A 16,119-nucleotide genomic window follows, 5' to 3' on the forward strand; every position below is an offset into this window, starting at 1 on the left:
CTTAGAAGAACTACTTTTTCTGAGTTCCATAGAGTTTGGAAACTGTGTTTTTATTTTCTTTGTCTCTAGTTATCTTCTGATTTCTTCTTTGATTTCTACATCGACCCACTTGTTTTTGTTGTTGTTGTTGTTTTGACTTCCCTGGTGTCCCAGATGGTAAAGCGTCTGCCTACAGTGTGGGAGACCCGGTATCAATCCCAGGGTCGGGAAGATCTCCTGGAGAAGGGAATGGCAACCCATTCCAGTATTCTTGCCCAACCCCAAGGCCCAAAAAGGGGCTCAAAGAAATATCTGGGCTTCCCTGGTGGCTCAGAGGTTAAAACGTCTGCCTGGAATGCGGGAGACCCGGGTGTTGTTTTACTAGTATGCTATTTAATATCCGCATGCTTTTTTTTTTTTTCCTTCCATTTTTCTCCTTGTAACTCATATATAGTTTCTTAAGAGTTTGATATAATTTCTATCCTCTTAAATGTGTTGACACTTGTCTTGTGACATAGCATGAGATATATCCTGGAAAATGCCCTTGAAAAGAGTGTTTATTGCTGCTGTTTTGGCTGGAATGCCCTAATATATATTGAATCCAACAGGTTTAATGTATCTTTTCAGACCACTGTTTCCTTATTGATTTTCTGTCTGGGTGATCTGTTCATTTATGTAAGTAGAGTGTTAATATCCCCTACTCTTATTGTATTAATGTCAATTTCTACCTTTATGTTTATTAATATTTTCCTTATTTATGTGCTTCTATATTAGGTGCATATAGGTTAACAAATATCTACTACTTGTTCCATTTATCATTATGCAATACATTTCTTTGTCTTTTGTTATAGATTTTGTTTCAAAGTCTATTTTGTCTGATATGAGTATCACTACTTTAGCTTTCCTGTCATTTCTATTTGCATGAAATACTATTTCCATTGCTTCACTTTCAGTCTGTGTGTGTCTGTAGCTCTGAAGTGAGTTTATAAACAGCATTTAGATGAGTGTTTTTTTTTTGTTTGTTTGCTTGTATTGTTTTTTCAATTGCCACACTATATCTTTTTAGTGGAGGATTTAGTTCATTGACATTTGAAGCGATTGTTGATAGGTATGTACTTATTACCATTTTATTGCTTTCTAATTGTTTTTGTAGTTCATTTCTGCTTCCTTTTAGTTTCTTCCCTTGTGGTTTGATAGTCTTCTTTAGCAGTATAATTTCACTTCTTTCTCTCTAGTTTTTGTGTATCTATTATAGGTTTTCAATTTGTAGTTACCATGGGGTTCATATATGTTAACTTATAACTCTACCTGTTTTTGCTGATAATTATTTAAGTTCAAACACATTCTAACATATTTATATTTTTCCCTCCCCCATTTTTTATGTTTTTGATGTTATATTTTCATCTTAATGGTTGTTCCCTCACTGTTTATTGTAGTTATAGCTTATAATTTTTGTCTTTTAATCTATGCACTAGCTTATTTAAGTGATTAATCCACAGCTTTTACTACATGCTTGTTTTCACTACTGATATTTTTTACTCTTCTATATATTCTTGCTTCTTATTGTAGCCTTTTCTTTCTACTAAGAGAGGGCCTTTTAACATTTGTTTATGATTTAGTTTATGATTAGTTTATTTATGATTTAGTATTGATTAATTCTTGGTTTTTGCTTGTCAGAGAAGTTATCTCTCCTTTCATTACAAATGAAAATCTTGGTGGGTTATGTTTTTTCCTTTCAGCACTTTAAATCTATCATACCATTCCATTCTTGCCTGCAAAGTTTTTGCAGAAAAAGCAGCTGATAGCCCTATGGGAGTTCTTCTGTATGTGATTCTTTGTTTTTCTCTTGCTGTCTTTAGAATTCCCTCTTCATTTTTAACTTTTGCTGGGGTGCAATGGAGTGGTCACAGGAAACTGGCCAGAGTCTAAGACAGTTTCAATCTACTTTCTCCACCTTGTTCCCAGGAATAAGCAAGTATGTGATTGCTCTTCATGGTCAGCATCTACATTTATTACAGACCTCCCCCCGCCACCCCACCCACAAAACACACACACACACACAATATGTGCCACTGGTTTTCAAAGCAGCTAAGGGTTCTTGTCTTCCCAATGTCAAGACTCCAGGGCTGGTGTGCCCAGCATGTGGTTTTAATCCCTCAGTCCCCAGGAATGATTTTTAAGTCTGTAATCTTTCTCTTCTTCTGTGTCCCCTCCTAGGAACACAAGTCCCAACACGATTGTTTCTCTTCCCTTCCTACTCAAACTCCATCTGGATTTTTTTTTTTTTTACAGCTTTGGTTGCATAAGAGTCTTTTTGCAAGTCTCCAGTGTGTTTTCAGTGAGAATTGTTTCACATGTAGTTTTATTTTTGATGTGTTCATTGGAGGAGGTGAACTCAGCCTCCTACTCAGCCATCTAGATCTCCTCCCTCCTTTTTTTTCATAGGTTTTTAGCTATTCAAATGTAGTTAATGCTTGTTAATTCTCAACTGTATTCTTACCCAGTTTAGGCATTGTGGGACTAGAAAAATATATTATATTGGTAAATATTGTAAGTTGGATTCTTAAGTATGATTTAAGCAATATAGGTAGTATAAGTGAACTCAGAATCACATTAGGAAAGATTAAAAATTGGTCTGAATTGATACACAGAGGCTAGTGGGTAAATGCCTGGAGGCTTTGAGTTTTGTAGGATGTGGTTAGAGATGGAGCTTATAAAATTGGAAACTAACAATATTTGAAATCATTAACTTTTTTTCAGTTGTGCTTTTTACTAGAAAAAAGAATCACAGTCACATAAGTCATCACCAAAATGGGCCTACAGTCAATATAAAGAAGTTAATCATCCATAAAATTGATCCAGACAAGCACAGGAAATGTGTATATCCTTCTGAATTAGATCTGTTGGAGAAGTAATTTTCCTATAGGCATGAATGAGAGCTGGTAGGATAACTATAGGAAATGTCTACATGCCTCCTCATTGTGGTCTTATTTACCATAGAAAGCCAACAGCAAAGAAAAATGTTACTCACTGATCTCTGGTGTGATGAAAGCAGGAAATAGAAATTACCTTTATTTAGCATCAGAGTGTATGCTTGTTTCCAGAGTCATCTGATTATTCATATAGTAACTTTATTTAACTGCATTCTAGCTGTATATCTAATTTACAACTTTTTTTGCACAACTTTAAGCCATAGGAGCAAAAACTTGTTTTGCTTTGTTTTGTTTTTTAATTTACAGTCTATAGAATGGGAATGCAGTCTTCAGAGGATATTTTAAGAAATCCTGTTAATTGATTTTGGGGGTTACTATCTTTTGAAATGTTTACATATGTTTAACCGTTTAATTCTCTCTATATATTTTCTCCAACTGTTTGTGTGAGGACATTTGTGCAAGTGTGTATGTGTCTGAATGCTCAGTCATGTCCACCTCTTTGAAACCCTGTGGACTGTAGCCTACCAGGCTCCTCTGTTCGTGGAATTTCCTAGGCAAGAATGCTGAAGTGGGTTACCATTTCCTACTCTCAGGGATCTGCATTGGCAGATGGATAATTTATCACTGCACTACCTGGGAAGTCCATTTGTACATGCTTAATTAAATGGATAATTATCTCTTAGGAAAAGATTACAATATATTAAGCAATTATTGTAAACCATATAAGATATTTGCATAATACAGCAGACAATAGAATCTTTGAGCACTGAAATTATGCCTGACAATTGAAATTTTTTTTCTTCAAAATATGTAATCTGAGGGGAAACATTTAAAATAGTATGGTTCTATCCCATTAAATTAAATCAATTTAAAATGAAAACTAAAATATCTTTGCAAACTAATAAATCACAGTAATTTTTGGTCTTTTTCTTTTGTTCTTTCTTCCTTCTTTTCTTTCATTTGAATCAAGAGCACTTACTTCCTTTTTTAAATGTGACTGAACTGAGTCTATCTCAGGGCATAATTTAAGGATGAAAAAAGCCTTTGATTTTTTTTCATTTTCCTTTCTTTATTTCTTTTTTAGATTTAAGCAATAGTGAGCAGTGTACAGATACTTAGAAATGTTAATAATTATGATTTTATTTTTAAGGTGAATAAACCTTGCCATGTTACAGAAAATATTTTGAAGATGAACATACTGTCCTTTTTATACTCATTATGTTTGAAGAAAGCACTTTGCGGGGGCAGTCTCTTAATGTCCAGTGCATTTCTTCTTGCCAGGACCATTATTATGGTCATTTCACACTGCCATAGAAGCAAGACTACAATAAATATAAATTGTTTATAATGTTTCATTCTTATATTTTGCATTCACACTTACATAAATAGATTTATAAAGGCATGTGTGATTCAAATTGCTTTACAGAGATATTAAGCCTTAAAAAGTATGATTTCAAATGTAAACACACTTTAAATTTAAAAAAACCCTCTAAAAGATTAATTGTGTTTTTTTAGAATATTTCTGTTAGATAGTTAGAATAGGAAAAAGGAGTCTAAAATGCTGATGGCTAAAAGACAAAGAAAGGGACAAGCCCGTGAGAATGGAATAAAAGAAAATCCACAGGTGAAACCACACACCCCCTTCTTGGCCAGCCCAATTTGCATAGCGCAGGCTCAAGCGGGGGAGGAGACAAATGTATAAAAGGAGGAAGCCAAGATGGATTGAGGCTTCTCTCATGCCTCAGGGGTGTACTATCCTTTGCTTGCCAAATAAAACGCCGAGCTATAACTGAGCTGTAACACTGGTCCACCATTTCAAATCTTTTCTGCAGTGAGACAGAACTAAGGAAATAAAGTTAAATCTGATATATAACCAATTTTAAATTTAAATTGAAAAAATGAAAAAAAAATCCTAGCTAAAGTTTTGCTTCTTTTATTCACCTCCAATTTTCTTTATATCCTAATCTTTTAAAAAATAATTAAATTATTGTCATTTAACTTGGCATTCAATCTGCAATACTTTAAACATTCTGTCATACAGTGCCAACTCCCAAAGTACTTCAAATCCACTGTATATTTTTTATAACCTTCCAAACATTATAATTTCAAACAAAAATGTGCAATTTTCATTTAGATTACTAATGCATTCATTCATTCATTCAAAAAAATTGTGTACAGCCACCTAGCTATGTGCTTTTGGACATATGCATATGAAACTATTAATGTGATAAGCACATACTTTGAAATTAAACAAGGGCCATAATTTAATACTATGTAATAGTCTATGGTCTTAAACAAGTCATTTTATCACTTGAGTCTCAAATATTTATTCTTGAAAACTGGAATAGCATTAATTCTCCTTCATCAATCTCATTTGTTCTGAAAGTCGAATGAGGTAATACAAATAAAATCAACTTGCAGTTAATAAAGTTTTATAAATATCAATATTATAGTTTACAGGAAGTTCATAACATATTAAGGGAACTTAGACAAGAATATAAATTATCACAATATAAGTTAACTGATGAGTCATTGATTTTGTGATACTGTGACTTATAATAAAATATGTTTGGTCGTCATCCCCGTTTCTAGCCCAGAGGTTCTAAAACCTTTGGAATTTTCTAAGTGTTGAGATTGACGAAGCTGTCTCTTTTGATGTTAGTGAAGTGATTCTGGATTCCCTGTAGCTCAGAAGGTAAGGAATCTTCTTGCAGTGCTGCTGCTGCTGCTAAGTTGCTTCAGTCGTGTCCCACTCTGTGTGACCCCATAGACGGCAGCCCACCAGACTCCCCCATCCCTGGGATTCTCTAGGCAAGAATACTGGAGTGGGTTGCCATTTCCTTCTCCAATGCATGAAAGTGAAAAGTCAAAGTGAAGTCGCTCAGTCATGTCCGACTCTTTGGGACCCCATGGACTGCAGCCTACCAGGTTCCTCCATCCATGGGATTTTCCAGGCAAGAGTACCGGAGTGGGGTGCCATTGCCTTCTCCATTCTTGCAATGCAGGAGACCTGAATTCAATCCCTGGGTCAGGAAGATCCCCTGGAGAAGGGAATGGCAACCCACTCCTGTATTCTTGCTTGGAGAATCCCAAGGACAGAGGATTCTCAAAGGAAACTGGTGGGCTACAGTCCATGAAGTCATGAAGAGTTGGACAGGACTGAGTGACTAACACTTTTAAACTTAAGTGGGCAGAAGGGACAAGAATAGTTTGTTAGGTATTTAATTTCTGCCCTGAGCCCATCAGTGATACCATAAAATTAAATCTAAAGTTACAAACCTCAATAATGAAAAGTAAAGATAGGTGGTGCTAAAACAATGTGTGGTAGAGATATCATGGCAGGAGAGCTGCCTTGAAGATGTTGTGAATGAGCTAAAATTTTAGTGAAATAAAATTAAGTGGGTAAAAGTGGAGAAGAAAGCCTTGCTAGAAGAGCAGTAATTGCCAAACCTTACAGTGATTGTGCAAAAGTAGGGCATATTAGAGGAATTGAAAGCAGACTGGTGACAAAGTTGCCCCAAGAGCACTGTGTGAAGTGAGGCAGCTGCAAAACACAAAGCAAAACCATACAGTACCTTGCAAGCCATGTTAAGAATGTTGGGTTTCATCCTTAGAAAAACAGAGTTTAAAGTGGTGGTGATCGTTGGCTGTGTGTGCGGGAGGTGGTTTGGGTGTGTATGACTGTGCTTTGGGCATATTCAGGTTACATACTAAAAATATTAATCTGATTTTTGTATATAAGATAAATTGTAGGAAGTCACAGGAAATATATAGAGAAAATGGTTAGAATAAATTCTTAATATTCCAAGTAATATTGAAGAGTGTTTGGGCTAAAAATACTGCTGATAATGGTGATGGAAAACTTTGTTGATATGCATGAAATAAATTACAGAATTTCAGAACTTCAGAATTCAGTTTTCATGAGAGCTTCTCTTTGGTTATAAACACTACCATTACTTAGAAGAAAAACATATTGCAAATATTTTTGCAGCTTGTTATTTTTCTTTTGACTTAGGAAAACCCTTGTTTATGAAATAGAGGAAATGGACAGAAGCTAAAAAAGAACAATCAGACGAGAGAAAAAAACAAACAAGTCACTGTCACAGAAGCAAAAGGAAGAGAAAACTCCATACAGAATTATTGTCGAAAGCTCTAGGAAGGTAAGTGCTGAAGCATATCCCATGAGTTTGTAACAAATGAAGGGATCTTCAGTGTACTGGTGGTATATGTTGAAACTATATTGAGAAGGATTTCTAATGTGTCTTAGAAGATCCAGTGGAAGACTAAAAAAAGAAAGATTAAACGTTGGCAATATTTCTCTTTAATATTTCTCTTTGTTTTGTCTGTGAAATGGGAGATCTGTGGATATTTTCAAGAGATTGCTCAAGTTTAAAAAAAGCAGAAGTAGATAATGGAATCGAAACTTGACTAGGGAAACAAAGGATGAGTTTGTTCTCAGATCTCTCATCATCTCTTGAAAACAGCATCACTTCTGGTGATAGGGTAGTTTTGAACTCTCTGGAAAGCCTCAGCTCCCACCAGGTACAAAGATAGGTTTATTTAAAAAAAAAAAAAAAAAAAGAGCACTTTCGATTATTGTTAAAAAAAAAAAAAGGTAACTTTTGGGCACTTTTACCCCAAATTGACACTGAAACATAAAATTTTACCCACCTGTTTTTTCTTTGGGTTGAGACTGGAGGAGACAAATATTTCAGACAGTGGTATAAAAGACCTGGCATACATTTAAACTGATAATTATTAACTAGATACTTACATGTAAGGAAGATGTTATTTCAAAGAAAATATGAGATATTTTACCTCTTCAGGTGATGTATGCTTTAGATGGAAGAAAGGGCCATAAATATGAGAAGGTAACAAACAATGTATATTAGTATATGAGTGCAAACAAAAAGACAATGACTGTAAAACAGAATTAAAAATTTTAATATTTTAGAAGTCTCATTAGACAAATTCACTTAAATGAAAATTATTCTTGAGTTCTTTTTTTCCTCCTTTTTTCCCCCGCTTTTCCTGTTTTTCCCATAGCAAATATTGTCAATTGTATTTGCATATTTAACATGCAAAAGGTCTACTTGCTTTCCTTTAAATGCACTTCTAAAGTAAGTAGGATTTCAATAAATTGAACGAATGTCATTCCCACAAAGAAACAGCACAAAGGTAAGAAGTAGTCTCCTTCTCAGAGTAACAAATGATATCACACTGCCTGATGCAAAATTTTAAGAGACATGTTTAAAACTTGTTGGCTTAGATCAAGGAAGGCTTATAAATACTTCATTTAGGACAATATTGTGACATGATATTAATTTCCCTGGTGATATTGAAATATCCCATATATGCTTGTCACAGTTTTCTTTCTGTGGCTCTAATAAGGAAAAGATGTTAAGAATTGCTCTTTCCCGTTTATTATCATATTAATGATCACTGATTGTTCTCCAGTTACTATACTAGAGGCTGATGGGTAAAAATACATGCATCTTCTGCTGACAGAGCTAAGAGAGCAACACGAATAAGGAGATCTCTAAATTTGAATAGTAAGTTCAATTATCTCCTTCTGTGATAAATGATCATATTTTTCTCTCAGATCAAGAGGAGAAACATTTTACTTTAATTTTCTCACTAAGTCATTGGAGTCATAATTATTATATCCAGAAGTTAGTGCTTCTGAAAGAAGATGTTGTTTCACTACATTTCAAAGATTTGTAATTCTATTTGTGGATATTGCATAGACCATTAACTCAAACATCGCTTCATCCATGGACAAGTGAGCCTCGCTGATATCTTCAGCAAAAATAAATAGTTACTTCTGAATAAATAATGTTACATGGAGATCATGTATTATTTAGATCTAAGTAAGTTGTGGAGTCTGTGAAAACTGGTTGAACACCTGTTATCATCATTATATACCAGTGGCCTGAGGGTAATAATAGATCAAGGGACAAACACCATCAAAAAGGCAGGAATTTGTGAGTTACCAGGAGTTTCTACTCAGGAGCTAAGTTGCTGAAACTGGCACCTGTTCATGTTTTTCTGACTCGCTCAATTAATCCCAGGAGGTCTCACAACTCCATCTTTCTTCCTAATTTTACAAGGCTTCCTGGCTTGTATATTGGCAATACATCAGTCACTGACAGATGTCTTCAGGTATATTAGAAGCCGATACCACTTGACCGATGCTGCAACCTGGTGAATGATTCCACCTAAAAATTCCTGCAAAGTGTATCTGTCTTGTCATCCCTCAAATGTTTCCCCTTTATTAAATTCTTATTGTTGTACTAAAGTCACAATGTGGAACTGCCTCTTGTCTACAGAAAGCATAGTGATGCAGCTTTGATTTGCCTTGTTCTCTATAATAACCTTTCTTTTCTAGGGATTTTGACATTTGATTGAGTGGAGTTGGGTCAAGAGATACTCTGAGAAGCTATCAAATCAAAATGTACACAGTGATCCTTCACCTCTCCACATCAAAGACTGAGGTGTTCTTGGTCAGGGAGCTGGTTATAGAACTAATAATGCTACTTCAATTTTCCTTTCTAACTCCAGTGTGTATTGGGCAGTCGTAAGAAATGGCAAACTGGTAGTCCACTGGCCAAACCCTTTTATTGTTGCTGCCCAGTGCAGGGAAATGATCTATGACCTAATCTGACAGTGTTATTTTTCCAGAAGACTCTATTTTCAGTAAATAATATAGGCGTTTTCTGATGGAAACAAGTGGGGTGGGCTTACCTGATGTACCTAATAAACACAAATATGAATTGAATTTTTTTTTCTATCCATCTCCTTAGCATTAGTCAAAGAGAAAATTTTAAAACTTTGAATTTGACTTCATAAAAGTAAGGAAGTAGCTGGAGGCACTAAGCACACACTGCATAAAAAACATATAATCTCTAATAACCTGTATGGGAAAAGAACCTGAAAAATAATAGGTGTATGTATGTATGTATGCATGCTTAGTCGCTGTATCTGTCTGACTCTTTGCAATCCCATGGACTGTCACCCGCTGGGCTCCTCTGACCATGGGATTTTTCAGGCAAGAATACTGAAGTGGGTTGTCTTTTCCTTTGCCAAGGGATCTTCCCTACCCAGGGATCAACCCTAAGCCTCCTGTATTGGCAGGCAAATTCTTCATCACTGAGTCACCTGGGAAGCCCAGATATATGTATGCTGCTGCTGCTGCTGCTAAGTCGCGTCAGTCGTGTCCGACTCTGTGCGACCCCATAGACGGCAGCCCACTAGGCTCCCCCGTCCCTGGGATTCTCCAGGCAAGAATACTGGAGTGGGTTGCCATTTCCTTCTCCAATGCATGAAAGTGAAAAGTGAAAGTGAAGTTGTTCAGTTGTGCCCAACTCTTAGCGACTCCATGGACTGCAGCCTACCAGGTTCCTCCATCCATGGGATTTTCCAGGCAAGAGTACTGGAATGGGTTGCATTTGCCTTCTCCAATGTATAGATATAGCTAAATCACTTTGCTATATATCTGAAAGTAGTATAACATTGTAAATCAAATAATTTTGAATGTAAAATAATTTTAAAATAGCATCAAAGCTAAAAAAAGGGAAGAATAAAAAAATAGATATTCAGTTTCAAAAGAGTGAATCTTGGGAGAATTTAGAAGTGACATAGGATTAAATGTGGGCTTCCCTGATGACTCAATGGTAAATAATCTGCCTGTCAATGCAGGAGATGCAGGTTCAAACCCTGGGTTGGGAAGATCCCCTGAAGAAGGAAATGGCATCCCACCCTGTATTTTTGCCTGGGAGATCCCATGGACAGAGGAGCCTGGCAGGCTACAGCCATGAGGTCACAAAAGAGTTTGACACGACTTAACAACTAAACAACAAGATTAAATGTATTAGGTTTAATATTAACTAGCAGCCCCTGCCCAACTGCAGTATTGATTATGCCTTTATTTAGGAATTTGTTATTTCCAACCTGATCTTGTTCAAGAATTATACAATTTTTTTTTAAATTTTTTGATGAGGTTGACATTTCTTGATGTTAGAATGAAGCATAATGAGGAGTATAATCATCAGTTAGCAAAGATTGTAGCATGCAATGCTTCTTTCTTAACTGCAGAATTATAAATTATATTTTTGTTTATCATTTTTTAAGGTCCATTCAAAATTATGGTTTCCAAAAATCAATACAACATGGGAACTACAAAGTAACCAGCACTTGAGAGAACTGTGTAATGTCATTGTAATACATAAACAAACTCAGCTTTATACAGCTGTTATGGGAGGAGTTTTTATAAAACTCCAAGTACTTAAGAGGTTAACAAATATTCTGTAAGTGAATGATCCCTATAGTTTCTCTGTCATTACTCAAAAATTCCTTGTCCTTTGGCTCTTTCCTATCTTACATTATAAAAATACCCACTGAAAGTGAACAGCTTGTCCCTAAGGCATTTGAACTTAGCATAGTCAGATGAGTGAGTACATTTTATGCTCAGGCAGTTAGAGGTTAGTAAAAATAAAGATGTGATGAAACTGTGCTTAAATTCCAACCTTTTGAATTTTCTTCTAAGCACTGCTTCAGTTTTATAAGGAAGATATTTGGAGGGAATTTTTAGTTTATTTCTGTAGGGATTCAGCCATGATCTCCTGTACATTGTCACTAATGATGACAAGTTACAGTGGGCTAGTAGGGTCATAAGTTTCCATTTGCAGTACTGATTTAGAATCAAAGCACTCTTCTGGTTCTATACTCTAGACTATCCAGGCTAACCAGTTACTTTTATAAGAAAAAACAAAACAAAACATTTTTTTTTCATTAACCACCAGCTGAAATTTAACACTTCCTTCAGTTGTAAATATAGGCAAAAAATCCTCAGCAGCAGCAGCTAATCTGTTGATATATATCAATAGATTTTTTTTTTCTTGTTACCAAGGTGTTGAAGATATCCTGAAATATCATTTATCACAATTCAGAGGTTACCGTTGGTGATGGACCAATCTCTGTATCTTATAATTTATTTAAAAAAGCAGATATATTACCATGTAATAATATAAAAACATTTGGTATATTTTAATATTGTTAGCTTCCATTTTAATCCTATGAATTTTATTTTATGGATTTAAATGGAATATTCCAAGAGGTTCATAGGCTTCCTCAAACTGTCAAAAGGGGTTCACGACACCAAGAAGTTTAAATCTCTTTTTCTATGCCTATATCTTTTGCTTGGTCCTTGTGGTCTTGGTATTAAGAAGGATCAAAGACAAAGAAAAATAAATCTAAGAAAAGATTAGCAAGTGAAATGGAGTATTCATCTTATGACTTCAAGTGTTCATTTTAGTAACCCAAACTTAAGAATTCATGAAAAAAATTTGCACAATGCCAAAATCAGAGCCATCACAACTACATTTTGGAATATGTGACATGAGCAAATAATCCCAAAACAGTAATCAAGAAAAATCTCTAAAGACAAATTGAAAGTGAAAGTGAAAGTCACTCAGTCATGTCCAACTCTTTGCAAACCCATGGACTGTATAGTCCATAGAATTCTCCAGGCCAGAATATTGGAGTGGGTAGCCTTTCCCTTCTCCAGGGGATCTTCCCAAACCAGGGATTGAATGCAGGTCTCTTGCATTGCAGGTGGATTCTTTACCAGCTGAGACACAGGGAAGCCCCAAATTGAAAGAGGGTTTCATAAAAAATTGTGCCAAGTTGCTTCAGTTGTGTCTAATTTTGTGTGACTTTAAGGACTATAGCTTGCTGGGCTCCTCTGACCATGATTTTCTCTAGGCAAGAATACTGGAGTGGTTTGCCATGCACTCCTCCGGGGGATCTTCCTGACCCAGGGATCAAACTCCTGTCTCATGTCTCCTGCATTGGCAGGTGACCTCTTTACTACTAGCACAACTTGGGAAGCCCAATAAGAGGTAATAGACTAAGAATTTGAACTATAAATAGATTGCAGCTCTATCCATATAACATAAAAGCACTGTTCCTTAATATCATGAATTTAGCTCTGTGAAAGTAAGCATTGAATTGGTCAAAGTGAATCAGACAAGGAAGACTTTATTCAGGCTATTGTAATGAGGGACAGAAACAGAAAACTCCATTGAAACAAAAGTTGGGAAAGTTTTTAAGAGCTGAGCAGGAAACATAGATGACTTATATTTGTTAATCAGTTCAGTTCAGTTCAGTCGGTCAGTCATGTCTGACTCTTTGCCACCCCACAGACTGCAGAACGCCAGGCTTCCCTGTCCACTGCCAACTCCCAGCGTTTAGTCAAACTCATCTCCATTGAGTCAGTGATGCCATACAACCATCTCATCCTCTGTTGTCCCCTTCTCCTCCAGCCTTCAATCTTTCCCAGCATCAGGATCTTTTCAAATGAGTCAGTTCTTCACATCAGGTGGCCAAAGTATTGGAGTTTCAGCTTCAGCATCAGTCCTTCGAATGAATATTCAGGACTGATTTCCTTTAGGATGGACTGGTTGGATCTCCTCGCTCTCAAGAGTCTTCTCCAACACCACAGTTCAAAAGCATCAATTTTTTGGTGCTCAGCTTTCTTTAGAGTCTAACTCTCACATCCATACATGATTACTGGAAAAACCATAGCTTTGACTAGATGGACCTTTGTCAGCAAAGTAATCCTTATTAAAAGGAAAAGTAAATTTCTTCTTATTCTCATGACAGGAGATTTACAACCTGAAGCAAGGCTCCCAACTGAAATATACTCCTACCCTCCCACAGAAGCTCGGTGATGATGTACTATTTCTCCTGATTAATATATCTCAAAGGTATGGATCCCTAGTCCTTGAGAAAAAACATCCTTGGGTTCTAAAATTTGCAAGAAGCCTTTAAAGAGATTTGTATCTCAAAGAGGAAGATAAAGAATTTATGTTTATAAATTTTGTAAGGTAAATTTTCTAGGAAAGGGGAAATCGGGGCCTAGAGTCATAAAGACTTTTGCTTAAAGTTCAGTCAAGCTGAAGGAAAAATTAAGGCCATTTTCCCATCTTGATCATCCATAACAGTGTTACTCCTTCAAGGCAGAATGAGGGAGAGAAAATGACCAGGTTTATATGCTTACAAAAGGATCTTTTTGCATATAGGGGTATGTTTGTGTGTGTGTGTGTGTGTGTGTGTGTGTGTGTGTGTGTGTGAATGAGACAGAGTTACTTTGGGATAATGTACACTACTTCCAAGCCTATATAAAAAAGTGAAAGCAAAAGTGAAACTGTTAGTCACTCAGTGGTGTCTGACTCTTTGTGACCTTATAGACTATATAGCCCAACAGGCTCCTCTGTCCATTGGATTTACTAGGAAAGAGTTTTGGAGTGAGTTGCCATTCTCTTCTTCAGGGGATCTTCCAAAGAAGGAATTGAACCCAAGTCTCTTGCATTGCAGGCAGATTCTTTACTGTCTGAGCTACCAGGGAAGCCCCAAATCAGGGAGTTAATAAATATCTGCAAACCAAAACAAGGAATATTGAAATTGTTAGAGTTCATGAGATCCAGAAACACTCAAGAAAATATTGCTTTATTCTTACTAGATCTAATTAAGTAAATTACTAAATGAAATGATGTGGTTTTGTCAACAGATATAGGTTTTCCCAACAATATTTTTTAAAAGTTACTATTTCTTTTTCAGTCTGTTTCCAAGAGAAATAGTTTGCCATCCAATTTTAGTGTAAGCTCTGTGTACACACAAAGAAGAAAGTAAATCCAATGTCATTCTTGGTTAAATAATCACCTTTTCAGTGTAAAGGCAAATGTCGGTTGTTTTTCTCTCTGGAACAGGCACTGTAACCTAATTCTCATTCCTAATCACACAATCAAAGTTAGTCTTTGACCAACCTGACACTTTCTTTAAATTGTTCTATTTTTCCCCCTAGACTTTAGTTTTTTTGACTTTCTTGATTATTCACATTCATGATTCAATCAGCTATTTTTGTACTTGGGTATTTCTAATTCTTCACGTTCTAGCCTGTATTTTTTATAAAATAGTATGCTCAGATCAAACTATCAGAACCAAGTAATATATTAACAACCAACAAACTCTCACTATTTTTCTTCTAAGACTCAATAATTAGTGACAACTTTGTAAGTTATGGGATATATAAAATTAGTTTTTAAACAAGTTCAAATTTAAAGGTTTGCCAATTTAAGCTGTAATCTTACTAAGCTTTTGTTTCCTGGTTTTATAGTTATTTTAATCCAGGAAAAGTAATACATTTGTTATGCCTGATGAGGAGGAAATTTAACCTTGAACTTCTCTGAACGTAAGCTTTTATTTTCATTTAGAAACTGAAACTAAAATTGTGTTCCTCTCAAGATTCTACTTCCACATAACAAAATATAGAAGACTGCTTGTAGTTTAAATTCTGCATCATGATGATTAGTTTTTTTTTTTTTTTTTCAATTTGAGAATTGCTCATTCCATTATTTAAGACAGATGTCATTCGGAGGAGGGGAAAACATTATGTTTTTGTATTCTCAATGAAAATGAAATTGCTGGTTTTTGGCCAAAAGGGGGCAGGCATTTCTTGAAAAGGGAAAGACCACCTTTGATTCAGGAGTATACATGGTTAAAACAGGAGACGACGTTACTTACTCTAGGACTCTTACTTGTGCAGAGAAAACTCCTGGGTACTTCTAATAAGAAAGAGATTCCAGAGTTGGCTGACAGGAACAGGGCGAGCCTTTGTTAGTCCTGGATTTTTCTGTCACTCATCTCTAGATAATATCAAGCCCTGTGACAAGGACAAGGTGCATATGACTGCTGTTCAAGCAAGAGGGACTTGCAAGCACCTAATTGAATTTCTTTCAGAGATAGAAAGATTTTTAAAAAGTAACAATTTGTCAAGTTAAAATGATCTGCTAATTGTTGTAGGAAATTTCTCAGTTTTTAAATAATGAATCCTAGTCTTACATATAAGTCTCAGGTTTTTTTCCTGATGCTCAACCTTCCCATCAATGTCCATTGCAGCTTCTTTATGGTAGGCTTGTGTGTGCCTGAGTAAAAATGTATTGTTTTATTTCTAGAAATTTATTTATGGGAAATCTTCATCTCTGAGTCAAATGTTATTGCAACATTAAAAAAACTAATAAAATATTTAAAATATTGCTTTATTATTGTTTCCTGATTATTGGTATATGTGTATTTCTGTACAATCACAATTAATCACCTATACTTGTCAATGAAATTTATGACAATGCTGGAATTCTATACTGTCAGT

Source organism: Oryx dammah, unplaced genomic scaffold, assembly GCF_014754425.2.
Source record: "Oryx dammah isolate SB20612 unplaced genomic scaffold, SCBI_Odam_1.1 HiC_scaffold_24, whole genome shotgun sequence".
In the NCBI taxonomy this organism is placed as follows: Eukaryota; Metazoa; Chordata; class Mammalia; order Artiodactyla; family Bovidae; genus Oryx; species Oryx dammah.